The sequence below is a fragment of the Phasianus colchicus genome, chromosome 27 (assembly GCF_987193195.1).
Source record: "Phasianus colchicus chromosome 27, bPhaCol1.hap1.1, whole genome shotgun sequence".
Classification (NCBI taxonomy): Eukaryota; Metazoa; Chordata; class Aves; order Galliformes; family Phasianidae; genus Phasianus; species Phasianus colchicus.
In genome coordinates, this window is record NC_143462.1 from 1,840,439 (window position 1) to 1,864,839 (window position 24,401).

The following is a 24,401-nucleotide window of genomic DNA, read 5'->3' on the forward strand; positions in this document are numbered from 1 at the left end:
AATTCACTGAGTGCAGTGCACTGAGGTTAGGCTTAAAAACATCTCTTCTCTTACAGTTATGGAACAATGTGCTTCCGAATCTGAGAACCCTCGAGATTATTCTTCAGAGGAAAGGAAGGCAACTTAAGCCCTGGCAGAACATCTGACTAAAGCAGTCTGCTATGGGACTTTCCTTTTTTATTATTTTTTTTTTTTTCCAGTTACAAGAGGTAATGGCCAGAAGTTGTGCAAGGGGAGGGTCAGCTTGAATATTAGGGGGAAATATCTTCTCAGAAAGAGTGGTATTGCGTTGCAACAGGTGGTGGAGCCTCCACCTCTGGAGGTGTTTTGGGATTGTGGAGACGTGGCACTGAAGGACATGGTCAGTGGGCACAGTGGGGATGGGTTGGGGTTGGACTTGGGGATCATAGAGGTCTTTTCCAACTTCAAATGATTCTATGAAGATGGACAGCTCAGGACCAGACCTTGACTCTGCTTCTGTCCCTAGTGTGTGTTCAGTGGGAACACGGCTCTGTGCCTCTGCCTCAGTTTCTCCAGTTGTTAAACTGTAGATCTGTAAAGCTGCGTGCAGAAGTCCAGAGTTTTGATTGTGAAACCCAGAGTCAAGGACAAACTTGAGTGATGCCCAGCAGTGTTGGGTTTATTTAGGTAGATGTGTCCCAGTGATCACTTCAGGATCTGTGCCTTCCCCTGCACAACTCTACAGGTCATCAGTGACATGACTGAGTCAAAGCTTGGGATATCTCTGGATGTGTGTTCAATTTTTCAGTCCCTGCTCTGAAGAGCTCTGATCCAAATCACCTTCTGCTTTTTGTATAGTGAAGCACAATGTAATTAAGATACTACCAGATGTTCTCCAGAGTGGGAGTGACAGAGCCACAGACTGACCCCAAATCCCTTCTGCCCTTGTTTTTTCCCCATGCTTCAGCCACAAGGCGATTCTTCCTCTCATTTGTCTGTAGAGACATTTATATAACATGAGTACTGAAGTGTGTCCTTTACGCAGCCTCCTCTTTCATCCACAGCAACTGCATTCAGATCTATCTTAAATCAAGCCCAAAAGCCTTGAGAATTTTTGCTAGCACATCATCTGTCAGAGGTCTTTCTACCCGAATAAATTTGTGTACACCCAGAGCACACCAAGGGAAGGATCAAATTAATTGACTTCTCCTTCTAACAAAACATTTTTTGGAACGGGACATCAAAATGATCATCTGACACAAATCATCTGTTTCTTTTCTCTTTTCTCTTTCCCCATCCTTTTTATGGAAGGAAAAACAAAGGCATCCTTTAGGATGATATTTGCAGTGTCATTGTCTCCAGTGCAATCATGACATTTCATCATGGAGCAACACCTCCTGCCTTTCCAATTACATTAAATTTTCAAGATGTCTCAGAGTCAGCCCAGAGCAAACTAGATCAGATGGATGCCTGGCTGCAAATATTTCCAGCCCCCCTTAAAGAACTGTGAAAGATTTAGGTTTCTTTAGTGCAAACTGTGGTAGACAATACATTTATTCTATTCTCTTGGTGCCAGCAAAATCCCAGGGACCAGACTGGAATGGAGGAGAGGCAGATGGGAGTGAAGTGGTGATGACATGCAGCCATCCGTAGGTCAGCTATGGATGGGAAAATCTAAGCATTTAATTATATGATTAAAAACTCCCCCCATTTTCCCCAGAAAATGCTTCGGGTTTTTTAAAGTCAAGGACATCCATGTCTATTTTCTTTGCCCCCAATATTTCAGTTGGACAATTCTGCACAAATGGACATGGAAAACCATTTTCTTTCCTGTCTTCTGGAAGAGGCAGCTCGGTACCATGGAGAGCGGCGGCGGAGGGAACGTCAGAGCTTTGGGGTCCGCGTCCCGCTTCCAACTCCTGAATCCATTTTCTGGCAGGAGAGTGCAGGCAAAGAGCATCTCCACACGTCCCATGTGTTTTGACACTGTACTGTTAATGTCTGTCCCCCCAGTGCACAGTGCCTCAGAGCCAACTGAATTGCTTTCTACCTTTGAACTTCAAACCCAAGCTTAAACCTGCATCCAGTCGTCTTCCCTTGGTTGTGTTGCATTTAACTGCTTTTAGTAACAGTACAAGACTGGAAATGAGATTATGAAAACAGTTTATGGGCCAAATTCATTTATGAAGATAAACCTGCTTGAGGACTTGAGGCTCTCCCAGGGAAGACTCTCCTAGCTGTAATTATTATTACATAAACAGCAAGTGAGTTTGGATGCATTTCATTCTAACATTAAGCAGTTAGCTTTTCTTTTAATCTCTTAATGTTATTTTCCCCAGGCATTTTGGAGGTGGTGGGGAAGATCCTGAGTAATAAAGCACAAACCAAATGTGCTAGCAAGAATGGGAAGCCTCTATGTGATGTCAACAGCGGTTTGTCTCAAATGTTTAGCAATAATGAAACGTACAAAAGCTTTCTTTTGACTAACAGTGCTGCTGCTCATTGAGATGAGAGAATAGCTGATCTGCTCTACATCCTGTTCTATGTTGTGTGCACTCCCCCTGCATACACACCCCCAAGACAGACATTCCCACAGGGAGTGCAATTATTTTTTTTTTTTTCCTAGTGGAAAAATTGGCAGCTTTTAACGTAGAGTTTATTTCTGCATTGGCCTTTGGGAAGGGCAACATTTTTTGAGTGCTGTTTCAGAGCCTTGCCAATTATTATTAATTAAAACAGGCTTGGTATTGCCTGTGTCAGCCTGCTTTACATCCAGAATTCACAGCTGCAGCTCAGGGCTGCCCAGCACCCGGCTCCTGCAGCTCAGCTGCGCTCCCTGCACGCGCTGTCACCACCAATTGCTACCTGGCCGTAATTTGAAGCAGGACAGCCACAAAGCACTGTCAAAAGCCTGTGTTTACACAGCCAAGTCATGCCCTTAATATTTACCATAAACATATTTGGGCCAATGGATTGCAAATACCTCAAAATGCCTGAAAAACCAGCATTTGGCAGCAGTGTGGTGGATTTGCAGTGATTACAAAGCTGGGTGTGAATCAGGCTCTCAGGTCCTAATGTTTGGGCTCAAACTCCTGCCTGGGGAATGATGGTCTTGCAGAAATCTGGAGCAGCAGGAAATATCTTGATCCAGATAATTTCACTGATGGAAACAGAAGTCTTCGGTTTTTGCTGCACAAGGATTTGGAAATTTCTTTTTAATTGTGTCATCAGGTGTTTGTGAAGGAAACAGCAGCTCCACTGAGGTCAACGTGGGTTTGTGGTTTTGGAGCCCAGGGAACAAGAAGCCCTTTTTCCTGGTGCCTCATAACTCCTGCTCTGGTAGGACATGCTAGTGGGTTTCTGCTGGAGGAATCCAACCGAATCATTAAGGTTAGAAAAGACTTCTAAGATCCCCAAGTCCAACCCCAACCCCCCCACCGTGCCCACTGACCATGTCCCTCAGTGCAACATCTCCATGATACCTGAACACCTCCAGGGATGGTGACTCCATCACCTCTCTGGGCAGCCTGTGCCAATGCATTACCTCTCATCTTGAGAAGAAATCTTTCCTAGGATTCACCTTGACATATACCTGCTTCAATGGGCATTGACCTGTGGAAGCAGCCGCTTTAGTGTGGTACCTGTAGAAGGCAGGATGCTTGGAGACAGGATCTCCTTGACTTGCTCAGGGTTATGTCATGACAGCAGAGGCTGCTGTCAGCTTGCCAGAGCTATTTGTAGAGCTCCTTCTCTGGATGGCTGGGGTGCTGTGAACTGTGGCCATCGGTGATTCAGAGCAACGTGAGGAAAGGACATGCTGGGAATCAGATCTGCCTGACAGGTGAATAGATTTGTATTTGCAGAGGCCAGCTTGGAGCAAAGCAAATGAGCAACTGTCCTTCTAGCTGCTCAGCTATGGCCAAGGGTAAAGCAGACACAGAGCAAGGCAAGCAGTCCACAACAGGCTCACCGTGCTGGTGTTTCAGGTAAGGGCTTACAAAACCTCTGGCTTCCGGTGGTGGTGGCTGAGAGATGCCCTGAAGGTTGGGCATTGGCACTTGTCTAATCATGGAATGCTTTGAGTTGGAAGAGACATTTAAAGAGAAACTAGCCCAACTGCTCTGCAATGAATAGGGATACCTACAGTTCCATCAGGTGCTCAGAGCCTTTTCCCATATCCCATTGAAATCCCTCTACTTCTAGTTAAAAACCATTTTCCCTTGCCTTGTCACAACAGATCCCACTGAAGAGTCTGTCCCCTTCTTTCCTGCAGCCCCTTTAGATACTGAAAGGCCACTCTCAGGTATCCCTGGGGCCTTCTCTCCTCCAGTCTGCACAGCCCCAGCTTTCAGCCTTTCCTCATAGAAAAGGTGTTCCATCCCTTGAATTGCTCTTGTGGCCTTTCTCTGCGTGTCCTCCCACAGGTCCATCTTTGTACTGTGCTGAGGACTCCACATCTGGATGCAATGCAGCATAGAGGGGCAGATCCCCTTCCTTGCCCTGTTGGCCATGCTGCTTTGGATGCAGCCCAGGGTACTGTTGTCTTTCTGGGCTGCAAAGGCATAGTGCTGGCTCATGTCCAGCTGCAATTCACCATCACACCCAGGTCCTGCTCCCCTGGGCCCGCTGCTCAGCCTGTCCAGGTCTCTCTGGATGACATCCTGTCCCAACATCCTGTCCCTCAGGTGAGTTTTTTCCAGTGGGACCTGATGAGTGACCATTGCTCAGGGTGGGCTCCCCTAATTTGTATGGCACGCTAATGGAACCTTACAGAGCTCATCCTTTCTGGCCATGAGCTACAGTTTTCCATGCTGCTTGTTCTCCCTGCAATTAAAGTGATTTCCACTCCAGTAAGCTACTCTGATTTTCCATGGATGAGATGAGTAGCTCTCTTGTTTTCCTGTGAATTTCCTGCAGAGGAAATAAGCCCTCTGCTGAAGAAGTGCAATGGCAGAAAGAGGAGATGCCGCTCTGCTTTTTCCTCCAGGGGTTTTCTCTGAGCTGATTAAAGTTCCCTTAATAAATCCACCTGGGGGAAGTTATGGAGGGCACAGAATTCTTGGACTGGCCCTTTCATCACTGGCTGTGACCACGTCCATAAAGTGGAGCAAGCAAAGGGACTGCCACTCCAATAAATATTTCAAGTTAAAGCCACGTTAAAAATGTGTTGTAAACAAGAGCAGGAATTTATCTCCAGCTTCAGCTCTGCAGAGGGTTAGGAGCAACATGTTTGGGGTGGAACGAGGGATGTTGGCTTGAAAAGCATGAGTGCAGCTGTGTGTTGACAGAGCAGGTAGGCACAGGGGCAGCAGCATCACCTGAGTCACATTTGATGTGGCAGTGACTTGAGTGGTGTGCACAGGGGACTGCCAGCAGCAAGCAGAAGCAAACACCCGCCTACATCCATGAAAAACCACAGCACAGCAAAGGGATCCCCAGGGAACATCAGGGCCTCACCGTGGGCCAGCTCTGCTGTCCCTGAGGGTGTGCTCTGGGTTGATCAAACAGGGTTAATGTGTATTTTGGGGAAAAGTCTATAGAGTTTTCTTTGGAGTCTTCTGAAATAAAAAGATGGAGGGAGCAGCGGAAAATGATTTTGCAGAGGGTGGTGGAAAATCTGTGCTTTCTGGGAGTTGGCAAGGGGTTATGCTGCTTCACACCCAAGGGAAATGTATTTTATCAGTGTTAGATGCTTTGCTCAAGAGGAGTGTTTGTCTACCTGTTTCATCCTTGTTTTCCTCCTCGGGTAGGTAGAAATAACAAAAACATTTCAAGCAGAAGCTGTTTTTTCCCAAGGAGGGCAGATCTTTGGGACACTCTCAGATATCCTCTGAGGAGTCAGCTGTTGTGGTTGATTTTGTGCAGGCAACATTCAAAAACTGCAGCAACAAGGCAGTGTAAAGCCCCAAGATAGATATTAATTGTTCCTGTGCAGGAGTGTAATAGCAACCAGGTTTGGAGTTATTGAGCCTTATGGAGTTTGACACAGTCAGCACCCACGTTGGGTGGAAATTCGGGAAATGAATTAAATGTAACTTTTTTTTAATAGGAATTTATAGGTCATTTAAGGTTTAATGATCTCTATCCAGAGCTATTGGCTTGGAAACTCTTGGGAGGAAAATACGTGCAGAAAAACTGCCCAGCCTGCTGGTTGGGGAGAAAGGCTAAATGCCCTGAGGACATCTGCTTGGAGTCACATCATGTGTTGGGCAGTAGCCTTTGGAAATGCACAGGGTATATCAGTGCTAGAGGAAGATGATGCGATTGGAATTCAGCTCTTGTAGGTCCCAATGGGGAGAAAGGAATAAAGGTGAAGTAGTGATGCAAGAGCAAAGGACTTGTGTTCATGTGGCCCAGAGAGGCTGTGAATGCTCCATCCCTGGAGGTGTTCAAGACCAGGTTGGTTGGGGCCCTGGGCAGCCTGGTCTGCTACCAATTCTGGAGGTTGGTGGCCCTGCCTGTGACGGGGGAGGATGGAACTTTGTGATCCTTGGGGTCCATTCCAACCCAAGCCATTCTATGATTCTATTTTGGAATACATACCTAAAATAATATGGGCAGCCCAGTGGGGAGATGGAGTGTGCGTATCTGTACACAGTAGCACTATCAAGTAGTGGCAAGGCAGAAATACCAAGTGAAGGCATGCCAACGATTTCAGCTCCCAAGAAATGACTTTTTACACTTCCATCCTCTGGGGAGAAGGAAAGAGAAATGAGAAAGGAGGGAGGTGAATGCGGCAACGACAGATTGATTTCAGCTGCTCTATTTCTTTGCTCTCTTCCAAAGAAAATGGAGGTGGAACGATTCCAAAGGCAAAGCTCAGATGGGGGCTGGCACTGCTGGGAGAGACCCAAAGCACCACACATGCAGGTGGGACGTCGTGTCACCTTAGGACTTCTTCAAATGCAATGTGAGAGCAAGTTGTATATTTTTCATGAGGAGGACCTGGATATTGCAAAGGTTAAATTGCAGTGGGATAAATGTAAACGTGTGCTTTTGGAGATGTGTTTCTCTCCAAACAAAATGTCAGGAATGGGGAGAAAATGGAAAGTGTTCAGCTCTTTGTCAGTAGTTGCAGAGAAAAATTAGAATCAGTGCCATCAGTGCTTCATCAAGTTATTTTATTGGGTTTGCTGCTTTACTTGGAGTCTGCAAAACAAGATATTCTTAATGAAAATAGCCATGACTTAAGGGTCAGAAATACAAAGCTAAAATCAATGTTTTGTTTTCCATTGCCTGGGTATAGCACAGTTGAGTTGACCTTTCTATTACTATTATTATTGCAGTTTGATGTGTGAATTATGTTTTTAATAATTTTTTTTTAACTTTTCTATGGTCTGGAACATAAAAAGAAGCAAAACTAACATAAAGCAACACAGGGAACTTTTAAACAGAGCTCTCCATCGCTGTGCTGCTGGCTTTGCATTCCTATTTAGGAAGGGGATGGCAGTGGTCAAAGCATAAGATTTCTCACTCCCAAGATCTTGTCTAGCACAGTTGAAAACAACTTAATTAAAAGAGATTATTGTATATTTCAACTTTTTACAGAGTTGAAACTGGAATAAAAGTGTAACTCCAATTCTCATATGCATCTTTTAAAACTCTTAATCGGGAGTCTTTTAATAATAGTCTGGAGTTCTGCAGAAAGATACCTTGAGAGATATAATATCCTGCCTGGTGTTTCTGGCACAGCAGCCTAGTGCATATTGGTATGGGAAGGCTGTAAAATGATTTTCTTTTAGAGAAAAAAGGTTCAATATTGTATTATTCTCATTATTTTTTGCTGCAGGCAGCGCAACTCCCACAATGCAACGTGGATCACAAGAAGTCGCCCCTTTTATTCCCCTTAGATTTATAATTTTTCAGAAGCCTGATCTTAACAATGAATTACCATTCCTGGAGCTCTGCATCTATCAGGAATGGCAGAGGAGTTAATTGCATAGCCAGGGAGCTATGCGTTAAACAACGCCCAGCGATTTGTTTGAGGGCTGTTTATTGGTACTGCTCTGCTCAAACACTGCCGTGTTTCCTCTCGTGCTGTTTCAGCTTCTCCTCTGCTCACTAAAAATAGTGAGTAACAGACCAATGAACAGCACCTGGGGATTCTTCTGCTTTTTTTTTTTTTTTTTTTAAATCACCAAGAGCTGGTTTCTCTAAAGAAATATTGTTTCCTAATTAATCATTTATTCACTTCATTAGGTATCGTCAGCAACGGAATAAGAAATGGGGCTGTGAAGTTGCTGCATGTTTGTGTTTATTTTATTTCCCGTCGAGTCGGAGGTTGGTTAAATAAGCAAATGTGTGACAAATGCAGAGTTTCCCAAGGGGCAGAAGAAGGGCCAGCAGACAGGGCGGGTTGGTGGCTGGGTTGGTGCATGCCATCAGGTCGCATCTCTTGAGCGTATCCACCTGGCACTGTGCTCCCCCATGAGAGAAAGTTGGGTATTAGGAAAATCTTCTCTTCAGAAAGAGTGGTGATACATTGGAACAGGCTGCCCAGTGAGGTTGTGGGGTCACATTCCCTGGAGGTGTCCAAGAAATATGGAGATGTGGTCCTTAGAAGCATGGTTTAGTGGGCAATATTGGCAGTAGATGGACGGTTGGACTGGGTGATCTTTGAGGTCTTTTCCAACCTTCATGATTCTGTGAAGAGGGCTTCTCCTTCTCCTCCTCTCTCTTTGGATGTATCCTACTGCATGCTGAGAGGCTCAACAGAACGTGACTTCATTCTTCATAAGGGCCTGTGGGTGTTACTGTGGAGCAAATAGTAGCAATGATAAACTACAGAATCATTAAGGTTATAGAAGAAACTTAAGATAACCAAGTCCAATCATCAAACCCAGTGCAGTGACCTCTAACTTAACTATGAACAGCTTGGCTATTGCCAACTGTTAGAGGACAACTTAGGAGGACTCCCAAGCACCATCTTGGTAAGCTTGGCCTTAGATTAAAACGTTCACCTCTTCTTTCTTTTTTACACTCATCAGGTATCTGCACTGGTATGCAGATGGATGAATGCCTCCACTGCTCCACCTGCCTGCAGCCCACACACCAGTCCCAGTTGTGTTGTGTCACTCAAAAGTGGATCAAATAGCAATAAAAACACCAATCTTGGGGGGTAGCCAGCCTAGGCCATGCTCTGTGTTCAGGTGTTGAGGCTTGGAACTATAATTTTTAAGTTACATTCCAACCCAAGCCATTCTCTGAATGGCTCTCTACGATTCTCTGAAAAGGTTGGTCCCAGGCATGTGTAAAATAAAGCTTTCTTTTCATTAGCAAATACTTAACATATGATTAAGAAGTGTTAGGAGCATACTGCAGGCATGAGTAATCTGTAAAGACAGCTGTAAGTACCCTCTTGGGTTACTGGAATGCCATATAGATGGACTCGCCTCGTATTAACTCTTTGTAATCTGTGCATTTTAGATAATGTATCTTGCATTACCCCTGCACTGACTTCCACTGACAGTAGCTCTCAACTTGTCTCCTAAATTAATAAATACTTCTGTTATTAATTTGTACTCTTTAATTTTCTTCTGCTGTCAATCTTTTCTGGGGCTGACAGAGAAATGAAATCTGCTTGTCTAAATACAAATATAAAGAGAAGATGGTCTGAAGTACAAGCTCTGGGAAAACAGAGCAAAATAAAAGAAAGTGATCCTCTAATGCAGAGTCCATTCAGTGGTTTTCATATTTCTTTAATGATTGTCTGCTTTCCTAATATTTCATGCGGATAAAAAAGGATGTGATGCATTTGTACCATGGACTGCCTCTTGCTGCATTCATCATCAGCAATTACTCTTTGCTCCATATATTCCAGACTTATACCTAACGACAATAGCTGAACACACCGAATTGATTATCGTCAATTAGGACCCCGTTTCACCTAAGCAGAAATTTCTCATTCACAATGGCTTTTTAGTCTCAAAAGTCCATATTTAAAATTCAAAGCTGAGAAACTTTGACCTAGAGGTATGAGGATATATATAAGGAAATCAAAACTGGGAACCCAGCAAGCAAACCAAATGATTTGCTCCTCCCATACCAAATTCCCTGTGGTTTCTTCTCTTTGCCCATGCATTTCTCCTGCAGGTGCTGTTTCAAGATGCAGATTTTGGGAACAGCAATGGGATTCACCAGCAGTAGATCCATTCATGCTTTTCCCAGTTAAAACGGGTGTGATTGAGACTTGCAGTTGCATTTGAGTCAACCTTTAAATGAGTGACACAGACGTTGGTGATGTTTAAAAGCAAACATTAGCCTGGATCTTTCCTGCCTCTGCCCCCATACCCTGCAGCACAGAAGCAGCAGCAGCAGCGAAAAGAAACTCTTTCAGAGACTCACTTTGAAACAGACACCCAAAGGATTTAATTATTTCCCTGGGTCTGATTCTTGACAATTTCCAGTGCAGCTCTGGCTGCTCACGTATGAGTTTCAGTTGAGATTTCTGGCATGCAGCCAGAGTGAGGAAGTATATGGATTAATTATAGGCCCAGCCACTTGCTTCACCTGGCGCAGGCTCTCTGGATTTGCAGCTAATTTCATGTTGGCAGGCCCTATCCTTGTGACAGTGAGAATGGAAGGAGGCTTGTACAATGCTGCGTGTACCCCCGTAATGAATTCTGATTGCTCTGCTCAATATTCTGCAAAGTAGATTGGAAACTCAGAAGTAAGGATTTGCTCATTAAATCCGTGAACATATCTGGAATGGCACAGTAGGCAGGTCCCACTCGGATGCTCCCAGCTCCCTTGCCTTGAGCTGCCATGAGTTAAGGAAGGCAAGCAGGACAATAGAATCACTGAATCATAGCATCGTTTGAGTTAGAAGGGACCTTTAAAGGTCATCTAGTCCAAAATCCCTGCAATGAATGGGGACATCATGGTGCTTAAAGTCCAATTCAGCCTGACTTTGAGTATCTCCAAGGGCAAGGCTTCCACCACTTCTCTGTCCAACCTGTTCCAGTACTCTACAACCCTTATTGTAAAGGATGTTGCAGGGTAGGAGAACAAAGGTCGTGCAAATACACCTTTTCTTGTTTCACATCATTTCCAAATAGAGTGAGTTTCTCTTACTGAAGTAGTTTCTCTCATTGTTTGTTGTCTCCTCTCACTCCAGATCTAAAGGGCTGAAATGACACTTTGGGTTGAAGCTTTTTTTGTTTGCTCTGTATCTTCTTGGCACAGGCTGCCCAGGGAGGTAATGGGGCCAACATCCCTGCAGGTGTTCCAGAACAGTGGAGACATGAGGGATGTGGTCAGTGGGCATGGTGGGGGTGGGTTGGGGTGAGCCTTGGTGATCTTTTCCACTCTTAATGACCCTGTGAATCTTGAAGCTTTGTTATAAGGGCACTGAGTTTCTCTGCTTTAGTTTCTCCTACAGAGGAGAAATGAATGCAATATTCTTACTCCTTCTGCTTTCTGTATAATGGAAGTTGTGAGCTCCTTGGGGTAATGAAGGCTCTCACCATGCCAGCACTGAGTGCTTACAGATGTACTGTAATCTCATTGTGAGCTTCTCATCCCCACTACTGAGGAAGTTATATGGGGAGGAAAAGGCAGAAAAAGCATTTGGGATATGATGCTGACCTCTGTGAGACACAGTCCGTACATCATATCACAGGGAACAAATCAACCAAAGAACAAGCAGTATGGAAATAAGGATACCCAACAAGTTCTCTCACTCCCCTCACCACTGAGGAAATAAAACAGCAGAAGAGAGAATCCTCATTCCCTCCTGAATACAGGATAAGATCACCATTTTTCAAGGCAAGTTGAATAAAGGTCCATTCTTGCTGTGCTTGTTTCCCTCCCTGTGCCTCTCTCTGTGTCCTTCTTCCCATGCAAATGATCCAGAAGGTTTATACCCTATTTTAAAGAGGGCAGAGAAGGAAAGTGCTGGAGTCTGATGCCTGAAATGAAATTTAATTAAGCTTTCTGCTTCTTTATGGCAGCCTGGAGTTTGTTTAGCCTATCCTAGTATCTGAAAAGTCATTATTAGACCAATAATTTCCGATGAACATGTTCTAGGAAATAGCGTCAATTATAACTGTGTAAGACTTTGTTATTTCAGTCTATTACCTGTAAATGAGTTATTCAGGAACAAGAAGTTCAATTGATAAAAGGCAAAAAATCAATAGGTAAGATTGTTGAGATTAATTCCAAGTTTGTAATGGATTTTTCCTTGTCGATGTTTCCAAAAGCTTTCGTAGACTATCTGTCATAGATCTAAATTTCATTTTCCTGAAGCCAAATGTGTGACTAAACTCGAGCAAAACTTTGGTAAATCTTTATTTTTGCATTATGTTTGTTAATAATTTCAAAATTGCAGCCATTGGGGATAAATGATGAGAGGTATAAAAACACTCAGGACTTTCTTCAGCAGAAATTGCACTGAGTTTTCTGGCTGCAGTACATTAATGAATGAAGGGATCACTGAGTTTCGTGTTTATGCTTCAGTGTGTGTCAAGGATCAGAAGTTATGGTGCAGGGTGCTCAAGGAGAATCATTCAGTCTCCTCTAAATAGGGAAGAAAAAGAGAATATTAACCCCAGTTTCTAACTGGGCAAGAGGAGCCCTTTGCCAAAGGGATGTTGTGGCAGACAGAAATTAGAACTTCCACACCCAGTGTCTGGGTGGTTTTCGGAGCAGGATTATCACTGTGCTGGTAAGCAGGTACCACAATCAGACATTGGTCCTGACCTTCTGGGTACCATTGCATTAAAAGAGCAGAAGGAGCTCCATTGCAATGCTTAATTTTGTTCTGGCATGGAGTGGAAGAGGAAAAAAATGTCGCATGTGATACTTTTGTGTGTGAAATGGTGTAAGATGATGCTGAGTCCTGTATGCTGAGGCTCGAGTTCCTGGCTCATGAAAATGTCAGAGCAATTAATTACTTAACTGCGTGTAAATGTGCAAAATTCCTTTTGAAATCCATTTTCTTCCAATGTGTGTGCAGTAAGATGGGCAGAGACGCCTTCTGAGGCTCAGCCTTGGCTGTAAGCTTGTCCCCCTGCTCCACACTCTTGCACTCTAAACCCAGCACACCTCCCTTCACCCTCTCTCACTGTTGTCTTTGCTGAGCGGTCTGTAAATCTGATCCCCCTGAAGTCTGGAAGAGTGGTGAGCATCCTTGAAGAGACCTTGCTCACTCTTTTCATGTGACCAGAACCAATCCCCCAGGATGTTTGGAAAAAGCACTGCTGACTCTGTTCTTCTCCTGCTGGCGTTTGACATCGGTGACACCCAAGTTTCTCATTTCTTTTTGTGCTGAAGCAGCAATTCCTGCCTCTCCATCCAGCCACCCCTCACTGCTGCTGGACGGAAGCTTCGAGCCATCATCTGCATCTCCGAGCCCATCAATTAGTTTCTGTTTTAATCAAGGAATCCCAGCTTTCTCTTTGGACCCATCAATCATCTCTGACTCTTTATGATGCTGCAGCCATCCATCCTTCTCCTGCCTCATCATTCAGAGCTGTTTGTGCTGAGATGGTGGGATGGGAGGTGGCTGTGCCAGCACTGTATGCGGTGCAGAGAGGTTGCAGCCCACAGGCATTCCTCCCCAGCAGGCAAGACCCCAAAATTTCTTCTTTTTCCCTTGTTTCTGTGGTCTCAGAGGTGCTTGAGGTGAGCTTCTTGCTTGTGCTGCAGACACTCATCCTTGCTTGGGTGTCATTTTGGCAACAGCTTTGCAATCCGCAACAGATAGAACTGCAGAACAGGCAGTGTCATCAGTCAGATCTCAAATGGAGTGTCTCTAATTAACTAAGCATGTAGTAGCCCTAATGGAATGCAAAACGGTGTCCAAAGTTGATGTCACTTGTTACTGTCCTGCTGCTGGTGGGGGGTGATGAAGTATCAGCACAGAGTTCTGTCACAGTGACGTGTGTACAAGTCCCTCTCTAGGAGCAAGAGCAATATGACCAGAGGTGCTCCAGCCCTCTGAGCAACTTTGTGACCTCCTCTGGACCCGCTCCAACAGCTCTGCATCCCTTCTGTACTGAGAATCCCAAGCCTGGACACAATACTCCAGATGGGGCCTCACAAGAGGAGTGCAGAGGAAGACTTCCAATTTGGGATATTCTATGATTTTATGATTATATGATGAATTCACCAGAGCTTTACTTGCTGTTTCCCAACCCTTTCTAACGTTCAAGATGACAGTTCTCTAAAGAGTAACTCCTGCCTTGGACTTTCCCAGTCATTGCAGATACCCAACCCACAGGTTGGGATGCCCAAAGATTGGGATACCCACTGGTTGAGACACCTGAAGGTTGGGTTGCCTACAAGTTGGGTACCCAGATGTTGGGATACACAAACATTGGGATACCCACAGGTTGGGTATCTAAAGGCATTGGCCCTGCTGCAGTGGAGCTCAAGTGGCTGGGAAAGCAGAGCTACATTTCTCCCTGCACCTCTTTTTCATCTTCCTAGTGAGGGTGGATTACAAAGACAGAACAGATCTTCATGCCTCAGCTGCAGCCCACTCAGAAGTGGAAAATTGTGGATGATGATGATAAATCTTATGAAGAAAAATGTCAAACACTCGTGAGCTTTCTAGTTAAAACATTTCTACTCGTAAGTGTCATATGAAGGGAATCACTCTTTGCATGTGATATAAAAACTCATAGAAAGCTACACCAACCAGGGGAGAAAATCTATTTTTTGCATTTGGTGTGATTAAGCACGAGTCAATTCTGCCGATACCTGCCCAGAGGAGTTATACAAGCCAGGTGTAATAGCTGGGGGAGGTGAATTTTGAGATGCTGGAACATCGTGTGTGAGCAGTAGGTGGACTCAGCAGCTGAGTTTCTATTAAGCCATGGTTTTATTGCAGGGACACAGCTCATACGTGTGTTTGATAGGAGAAGAGATATCATGGTGCAACAGATAACACAATAATTATCTGTACTGTTTACCTTTATCAGGTTGCAAGGAGGATATAGTGGACTGGATACAGCAAAAGTCATATTTCAGATCTTAGTGGCTTGTATTTTCTCACTAAACTGAGGTCAAAGGTGGCTGTTAATCTTCATAAACAGTTCTGGTGTATAAACAGGTTTAATCTTTCTTTCTGTGAGGAAATGTGTATTCCAGATTAGGTACAAGAATAAACAGTTTTTTGCTCTATGCTATCATGTCTCTGCAGCTAATGCCTAAGTTACTGGTAGCAATTACAAAAGGCTAAATTTGTTCCTTGACTGTCTCAGATGATATTCAATGTTGAGACTTGAAAAGTGCTTATACAATTTTGAAAATATTATGTGAATAAAATGCCAAAGTGGCTTTCTCTCTAAGCCATCGGTTTGTTAGCTTCCGTTGGAAAGAAGGTAAATGATTTTTTGCAGATTATGTGCCTTCATGCTGTAACAAAAGGTGCAGGATAGCGTCTGAAGAATTTTTTGTCATCTTTTTCTTTCCTTGAAGGGTTTGTTGAATCCATCAGGGATGAAGGATGAGCATTAGAGGTGAGGGGCAGTCTGGATGTACAAAAGGACTGCTGCTATCAAAGCCCCTTATCCTCCACCTAGCTTGAGAGGTGTGGGGTTTTGTTGATGGTGGGTTTTTTTCTTACTTTGTGCCATTGTGCACAGCCAAAATCATTTTCAGCCCTTCTGGTCCAGCAGCAGGCCATACAAAAAAGACCCTTTTGCTTTTCTTTCTGACTTGAAAGCTGCCTTCTCCCCCTTGAATGGCTGCAGGAAGCTCAGAGATGCTCATTGTTCCAGGAATGGCCTTTCAGATCGCAACTAAGCGTATTACCAAAGGCAAATTGTGCACTCGTGTTTAAATAAATTCAGGCAGGAAAAGCATATTTTCCCTTTGAAGAAACAGTGAAAACACACGATGCTTTCCCTCATCTTTATTCTAATACTCCTCCACTCTGTGATGGATATGTTGTCTTTGCCCTGCTGCGGTTGCTTTGCTCAGCTCTGCCACATCTGACCTGGCTTCATGGCCCCATCCTACTGCTGTTTCTGTGGCTTCTTCCATATAACTTCCCCTACCAGATCAGGGAGTGCATAAATTAGTTCCTCGTTTGACCCAATCTGCGTGGGCAAGACAAAAATGTTCCTCTGTTGTGGCCTCAGGTTTCCTTTTCTGGAAATCAGACGCAATGTGATACTTAGGGACGTGGTTTAGTGGGCAATGCTGGTGGTAGGTGGATGGTTGGACTGGATGGTCTTAGGGGTCTTTTCCAACCTTCATGAGTCTGTTCTCTGAGTACTCCATGGGAAGATGTTTAATGGCCACGCACACAACCTCAGCAAGCCGTGAGTCTCTCCAAACATGGCAGTGCACCAATGAATGGCCAACACCACCCATGTTCTGGCTGGCTCACGTATTCTCCATGATGCCCACTGGGATTGCAGGCACCTTCATGCAAACAAAGAGGAATAAGTTGTCAGTGAGTTCCCTCTTAATTTGCATTCTTCCAATCTAATCAAACCTTTGTAAACACCAGCTCTCTGAAAATAATAATCAACAGCAAGAGACATATTGGCAGGCTGAGGGAAGGTGAATTAAGATGCTTTTCTTTCTCCTATGCTAATCTTCTTCTAATTATGTTTTATTAATATTGTGATGCAGATGCTCTCGCTCTTGTTTTCACTCATCTTGTCCGCAGTTAAACTGCAAATGAATGAGCTATATATTCGACCTAATCACTTAAGCCCCTGACTTTCATCATTTTCACAACCAACCCCTACAGACATCCCAGAATTGGGCGCATTTCATGTTTTTGAAGTATTCTTACATGATTATTCTATGGGTGACATTGACATTTTGTTATGATAAATTGGCTGAGTCATTATCATCAGGGGGCTGTTGGGTTTTCTTATAATAAGGTGCTTTTCATTCCAGAACAGGGGGGAGAAAAAAGCAAACCCTTTTTGTTTTAAACAGCCTAATATTGCAGCTTTCATGTCGGAATTGCCATAGAATAATGTTATATTCTTCCCTTTTGATTTTTGAGGGATGCTTTGAAAGGCCTAATCAAAAAGAAATTGGAGCCTTGAGCTTGGTTGTTCTCTGTAGATGAGCAAGTCTTTGAAGCTGAACCATTGGCAATCCAGGCTGTTCCAGGCATACAGACTCTGCAAAACCTCACACAGACCAGAGCTTTTATGGATAAGTGTGGTAGAACCCAGCTTTCTGAGGTTCCATTGCTTCAGCAAGGATGGCTTTAGAAAAGAGAGATTACTCTGGTAAATGAGTAGTGGCACTTGCCCCATTTGAAGGGCAAAATGGTGACATGAGTAAGTTGTTTGGATACAAGACAGGTTTCCAAGGTAAAATACAGACCCTGCAAACCTAGAACCTTTCCCAGTCTAGACAGCAAATGAAATTTGATGCTGTATTATTTAATGTAGAAACTGTTGACTTTTTGGGGGTGGACTGGGGTAACGAGTGTGGCCATTGCCGTATGTTTTGTTCTGCTTTGTTTACCTGCGATTGTTCAGGTGCAGCAGAGGAGTGAGAAAATTCGTAAAAGAAATGTAAATGTATGTCACGCTGAATTTAGAAGCTTTTGCTCAAGATCTGTTTTGATAGAAGTGCCAAATTCCATCAGCTTAGTTTATTTCAGGTGGCTCCTGCAAATCCTCCCGCTGCCTTGTCCATCTGTTGATGGTGATGGGTTTTATTTTCCGTTCTTTTATGGAGAAATGAGGATACCCTTCACCACCGCGGACAATTTTGAAAATATTGTTGATGCTCTGTAGCTCATCAAAGAAATGTCAGCCCAAGAGCTGGTTGCTTTCCCAGAAGAAAGAAAATAATGCCGTGAGAAGAGAAAATATTTCTCGGTTGACAGAAACTATTTAAATACATAATTATCACTGGGAGGGAGTCATTAAGATGATACATTTTTTTTTACTCTGAATTATTGCATCAGGACCATTTATAGATCTAGCTTAGAGACAGATATGTAAATAAGATGCAGTGGCACACACTCCAGCTAAAGCACTCTTGTTGCAGCGGATGACAGCTAAAGGGCTCGGTTCTGAGCCTGCAGGTCCTAAAAACTGGGGTAAGATCATCGTTATCAAGAGGGTTAACCTGGATTTTCCCTGCTACAAGCCTGCAGACCTCTGTTTTTCGAGTGGTGAACTTCAGTTTCACGTGGAGCAGTTCAAGTCGTGTGCATGCCTAAAGCACTCAGCCTTTGAGAAGCAATGCAGGGCCCTTTGGGAAGCACAGTTTCAAGGGTTTAAGTGGAACTCGAGTGGCACAGAGGCCTCCTGCAAAGGATTGTTTCCACCCTGGAGGCAAGGAGGAGAGTGTCTGTATTGCAGAGCTCTCCTCTGCCCTTCTCCTTGCTCTCTTGCACTCCACACATCTGGCATTTGCCAAAAAGTCAAGGGGATGACACGCTGTGAGGATGGAGTAACTCTTCAAGGGGCGTTTATTGGTGGTGAGGAGCAGGCATCCACATAAACGTAGGAAGAGAGCAATGCTAAGAGGTCACGTTAAACTCAGGCGTGTGGAACCTGTGCCTCATTCAGCACTAATCAGCATCGTCACCGTGTTACACCAGTTGGAGTATTTACACCAGCTGGAGTATTTCTGTGCAAACAAATTGCTTTATTGATCCTTTCTTGCTGTGCATTTTTATCTGTTTCACTTTTTTTTTTTCCTTTTATCTAATGGCAGATTTCTCTGTGCTCAGATGTGGTCACAAAAAAAAAAAAAAAAAAAAAAAAAAAACAGAGAACAGTAACAAAGTTAGAGAAGTAGAGACTCAAAGAGAAATTTAATGGAATTATACTCCAGAAAGTGCTCCAAGTAGGTGTACGTTGCAATAAATGGCCCACATTCTCGATTGAATTGCTTCCATTGATGGAATGAAGTGTGCCTGTCTTGCCAGAAAACTTCATTTTTCTCCTGCCACGCGCGATATATCTGCTTTCAAAGATGCAAATATTTTCAAGAGGAGCAATTGAATATGCAGCACATTGCAGCGATGGAGAGACTGAACACAGTGATCTATAGCACAACATGTTGGAACTGGGAGCCCGTTCCTGTTGCTCATTAATCTTAAGGTGCTGAGGAGTGATGTCCTGTGTAGTGTGACGAAGTGCATCAGATGCATGGAGTTAAAGAGCAGAAATTAGAGCGGCTCCTGGCTTTCCTGTTGTTCCTTCCTGCACACACCAGCTTTCCATGAATGCTTTTCCATCTGCAGCACTGTGTCCAGGTCTGGAGCCCCCAGTACAAGAAAGACAGAGAGCTGTTGGAGAGGGTCCAGAGGAGCCACAAAGATGAGCAGGGGACTGGAGCACCTCCCCTACAAAGACAGGCTGAGGGAGCTGGGCTTGTTCAGCCTGAAGAGAAGGCTGCGGGGTGAATCATTGCAGCCTTCAGTCCCTAAAGGGAGCCTATGAACAGGAGGGGAATCAACTCTTTGACAGGGTAGATCACAGCAGGACAAGGGGAAATGGTTTGAAGTTGAGGGAGGGCAGATTTCAGTTGGATGTCAGGGGGAAGTTGTTTGCTGTGAGAGCAGTGAGGTGCTGGAACAGCTGCCCAGAGAGGCTGTGGATGCCCCGTCCATCCCTGGAGGTGTTCAAGGCCAGGTTGGATGGGGCCCTGGGCAGCCTGGTCTGGTATTAAATGAGGAGGTTGGTGGCCCTGCGTGTGGCAGGGAGGTTGGGGATTCATGATCTTTGAGGTCCCTTCCAACCCTGGACGTTCTGCGATTCTATGATTCTATGATGGACCACTGGACACGATCATTTGTACGTGACACATCTCAGATAGAGGCTGTAGTTCCAGTTGGTTTCAGTAACAATTAAGTGTGCAAAGCATCAAGTTTTATTTTTAAAAAACAGAGGAGCCTGGCATGTGTATTTTTTAACCAGACTTGAAGTGGGCAGATTTCAGTATTGTGGTCACCCACCTGAATTGCAATTAATCTTAGTTGTAGAATTCTACTTGGGTTTATAGATAGTAAGAGTGAGTCACACCTCGGCAAGAAATGACGACCGGCTGTAAAAAGTTGATGGATGTTTAGGGCCTGCATAAGAGGATTTGGTCTCAGTCCAGTTCCCAGTAGACATGTATCCGCATTACAAAAATAGGACATTATTAAATGGCCATTGAATTGATGGAGTCAGAGCAAAGACTCAGCAAGCTGTTAATGCTGAGCTGGGATACGGGAGGCATGGAGCCTTGAGCACAACTTTATTGCCCTTGGCATCCCTTGATGGCATGGACTGGATCACTGGCTGGTCTCCCCATCTGCAAACTGCAGATGGCTGCCCTTTCAGGAGGGCTGCAGAGGTGCATGTTGATCACAGTGAGAACAGGAACTTCCTTATCTCTTGTTACCATGATAGTGCTGCTGGTCACTAAATGGCCGTGCATCCATATCTCTGTCCAGATTGTAATTTCAGCACATTGTGTCACATTTTGCTGTAGAAATGTGTAGGGGCAACTTCCCTGAGGGACACTGTGGTGGATTTCTAACTTTCTGACTGTGCATGGAACAATCAAGCTGGGCTGGAAAAGGTGAACATTGGCGTTCTTTTCCCTAAATCCCAAACTTGACCATTTATTAAATATAGACAAGCAGTAAAAAATGAGGCAGCTTCAGTGGTGGGGAGGAAACTCTACTGGGACCTTTCCATTGAAGCCTTAATTGCGCATCGCTTGGCATTGTCAGTGTGGCACGCCGACATCCGGATACATCGAGCACCTCTTTTTACAGCTCAGTGACAATCAATTACACTGGTAGTAGTTGTCTTCCACTATTGTGGCATGAACATCTACTCTGTGAATGAAAGAAGAAACTCTATTACCGAGCAGCCAAAGAGGGCTCACGTCTTCTTCTGAAGACACGTGTTCTTCTCTATGCGTGCATTGCAGGAACATGGGGGCACCTGCCTCATTTCTGTCCGTTCTGTTTCTGATATCGTTGCACAGTTCAGGGGTTGAAAGCCTGGCTGCTCACTATTACGGCAGAACAAGTTCTCCTTCATCTTTAGCAAAGCCTCGGAGGGAGAGCAGAGATAAAAATAAAAACCTGGTGAGAATAAAGGTCACCGTGAGAGACGGGGATGCGGGATGAAAAGCCTCAGGAGAAAACAATTGGTAACAGCTCTGCAGGTGTTGGAGAGGAGGGGAAGGAGGTTTGTGCCCACAGCCTCTGCTAATAAGCTGCCAAAAGAGGAAAAGCAGCGTTGTTGGTTAGGAGTGCTTGCTTCTTTTTCTGCTTTCAGATCAAAAGAGCAGCAGCTGCAGCAAGGTGGGCTGCAGCTTACCCAGCAGTGCGGGATACGTGACAGGAACATCTGCTTCTGCTGGAGCAGTAATGAGATTCGGGAACGGAGCAGAGAAGTGTGAATGTTATGGATTTAATGTGATTACAACCTTATTGATTTTTCATTGTATTTGGAAGCGCCAGATGGTTTTGCTTTCCGTTTCCTTTTTGCCCGATCTAGATAATAAAGGCTTTGAAGGATGGGAGAAGAAAGAATGAGCATAGATGATAGCATGGGTCTTGTCTGTTGGCTTTAGCCACTGGGAAGCTCAGTCAGTCTGGGATAAATCTTCCTCCATATTTCTTCCTGGTTTGTAGTTGTGGTACCCCAGGCCATGCTTATCTTCTCCTCACATACCCAAGAATTGCAAACATCTTTGATTTTGGGGATGTTAGGATGGATATCAGTAGAAACCACAGGATCTTTGCTTTTGGTAGAAGTCTGATGTAGCAAATGGCATGCTTGAAATGTGAATGCATTCATCCTGAGTTGGAAACATGAACATAAAGCCTCCCTTCTGCAGTGCTACCTCTCTGTGTCACACCAGAACCCAGCTGTCCCCACGTCCCAGGGCAAGACCTGCCAGCCTCGGCTTTGTTGTCTGTTTACTCTTTTCTCCTCTCTTCAATTCATGTATATTTATGTGAAGCTCCAAAATAGCCAAGAGCACTTTAATCAGAGGACTATCTGCAGGCTAATCAGGGATAATACTAATCAGGAAGTTCAGAGCACGCTTTAACGCTTGCTGCAGGAGGGGAAGTTTGCTCCCAGCTCCAGAAAGGAGATTGGTGGTGCATCTTTTCCATTTGCCCCAGTTATCGGAAGAGAAACCAAACATTTACGGTTGACATCTGGTGTTTTAAAGCTTCATGGCAGGAGCAATGAATGCTGGATATGCCATAGGAGCTGATGTTGTCATGAGAACGTTATGCAAACAGCGTGATGCTATTTTAGATCCAACGTCTCTTGTATTTCCAACCATAAGGATTTCACTTTCCAGCCAATCTCTCCGAGTCCCATCTTTTTTTTTTTTTTCTGTCACATGGCTGGGTTTGAATACATATTTTTGCTTGCAGAAGGGTGATCTGAATGCAGGAAAGCTGCCGTGTTCCTTCTCTACGAGTATTTTTAAATCATTGACTTTGCAATCTCGATAACTAGGATTTTCCAACAGAGTTTGCATTCAAAAAGGAAAGAAAAAGAAAGAAAAAAAAAGAAAAGAAAAACCTTGAACACTTGGATACAAATACAGGTAAAACTTTGTAAGGTTTAGCAAACTTAAAATTAGAGCTCATGAGGCTTTTAGACCTGCCAGGCAATATTGTAACATCTGTTTAACATGATGCCCTTTCTTGAGTTGAGAGATTTTTTTATTCTCACCCAGATACAGAGTTTTGCAGCAAATCCTTTTACATGATTCACATGAAAGTCTTCGCTTCCTGAAGTCTTCTCAGATATAAATGACAAAAGCTCACATTATCTGCCCCATTTTTTCAATCGCTACTTGATGGGACAAGAAACCACATTGCTACTGGATTATATCTTTAGTGCAGATTTTCCACTCGCGTTTTATTATTTTTGAAGCACTCGGCAGTTAGAAATAGGTGGGTTTAAAAATAAATAAGTCACCTCTTGCTTTTAGGTCACAATCCTGCTTCAGCTGAAGTCAAAGGAACAGTGTCAGGCAATGAGTTCTGCCTCGTTAGAGCATGTTGGGTGAATGTCTTCCATTTCCCTTGGATAACAAGAGACCTGGGGCTTGATTCATATCCGTGTCACCTAAGACGACCACAGATGTTGCACCCTAATAGGAGGGATGTTCCCAAGAACAACCTTTCTGATGCTGACAGTGAAATTGGTCTTTGCTTTACAAATGCCAGCGCCTGGAGTTGGTGCCAAATGGCAAAGCTGGCTCCTGCCCAGGGCTTAACTCCAGTTTGGTGTTGGCATAAATGCAGTGCTGTTTGCCATGGCCATATATTGCTTTGCCAAGTGGAGATAAGCCCTGAAAGACAGATTTTTATAGACTCACAGAGCAGCTTGGGTTGGAAGGTCCATTCCAATGACGGTGAACCCTTCTGTGATTCAAAAATATTTTTCCCATATTTTGCAGCACTCAAGACCAAAGGTTTCTTGGACTCCAAACCACAGCCACGTCGCCATCATACAGAGTTTCCTTTTCAACTTCAGCTTGTGACAAGCATATCCCCTTTGGCAAAATAACTCTTGCAATGGAGCTATCTCCACATTTGTGTCTGTCTACCACCACCACGAGACATTGACCTCCATCGGTGTCCAGCCCTGGTAAGCCCCACAATGAGAGGTTTGGTGGGTTTGGATTTGCAAGGAGCAGTTGGGGCAGTGTGAAGGCAAAGCCCACGTGTTGGCCAAGCTCATCCCCTCTTGTGGTTTAACACAGGCACAGACATGTGAACAAATTCGAGGTGGCAGTTGCAGATTTAAGGCCATTGCAGCCCCGATGAGCTGATGGTTTATATTCCTGCCACAAAAGGTTGTTTTTATTGTTGTTTTAATCACTAGCACAAAATAATTCCAATCTTTTTTTTTTCCTCCCGTGAAGCAATGAAGTGACAAAGCAGCAAAATAAATAATTGTATCATCGTCTACACAGAGCAAGCAAAATTGGGTTTGCAAAATAAAATAAAGGAATCAATCACTTTCCATACACAAAGACTATTTTTAAGTAATTCTTGAAGCAGGAGAAGTTTTAGGATCAGAGAAGTGGCTGTAATCAAAATGCTGGAGGAAGATGGGATTCGTTCAGAAAACTAAGTGCCTCATTAAAAATCAATCTCCTTTCTGCACATTCAAATAGTGTATTGATTATCATACTTTACCAGATCGCTTTATAGTCACATTTGCTTGAGAGGTAAAAAAAAAAAAAACAACAACATGTTGTGTCGTATTTACTACAGTATTTATCCATCTATTGCTGCAAGACAGCACCAAGGAGGTCTACAAGAGGAAGCTGGGTGTCCACCAGGACAGCTGCATGGGTTGGGCCAGTCATGCAAGGAGTTCATCTGTGTTGCCCCATTCCTAATTGCCATCCCAACCTTTTGGGGTGAGTTCACACCCACCCCACGCTGCTGAGATTGCTCTGCTTCAGCATCAGTGCTGCTCTCCCAGGAAAGTCAGAGATCTCTGTCCCTGCAGAGC

At 44.2% G+C, this 24,401-nt stretch overlaps 1 long non-coding RNA gene across 1 annotated transcript in view; it reads left to right on the forward strand.

Annotated features, from left to right (window-relative positions):
• Window positions 1-23,787, forward strand: part of LOC149914790 (uncharacterized) — a 37,317-nt gene extending 13,530 nt beyond the window's left edge. Inside the window, exons 2-5 of the long non-coding RNA XR_016460180.1 lie at window positions 3,825-3,947; window positions 4,386-4,646; window positions 6,748-6,831; window positions 23,335-23,787. This is a non-coding gene — a long non-coding RNA (uncharacterized LOC149914790). The remainder of the gene's footprint in view (window positions 1-3,824; window positions 3,948-4,385; window positions 4,647-6,747; window positions 6,832-23,334) is intronic.
• Window positions 23,788-24,401: the final 614 nt, after the last annotated feature.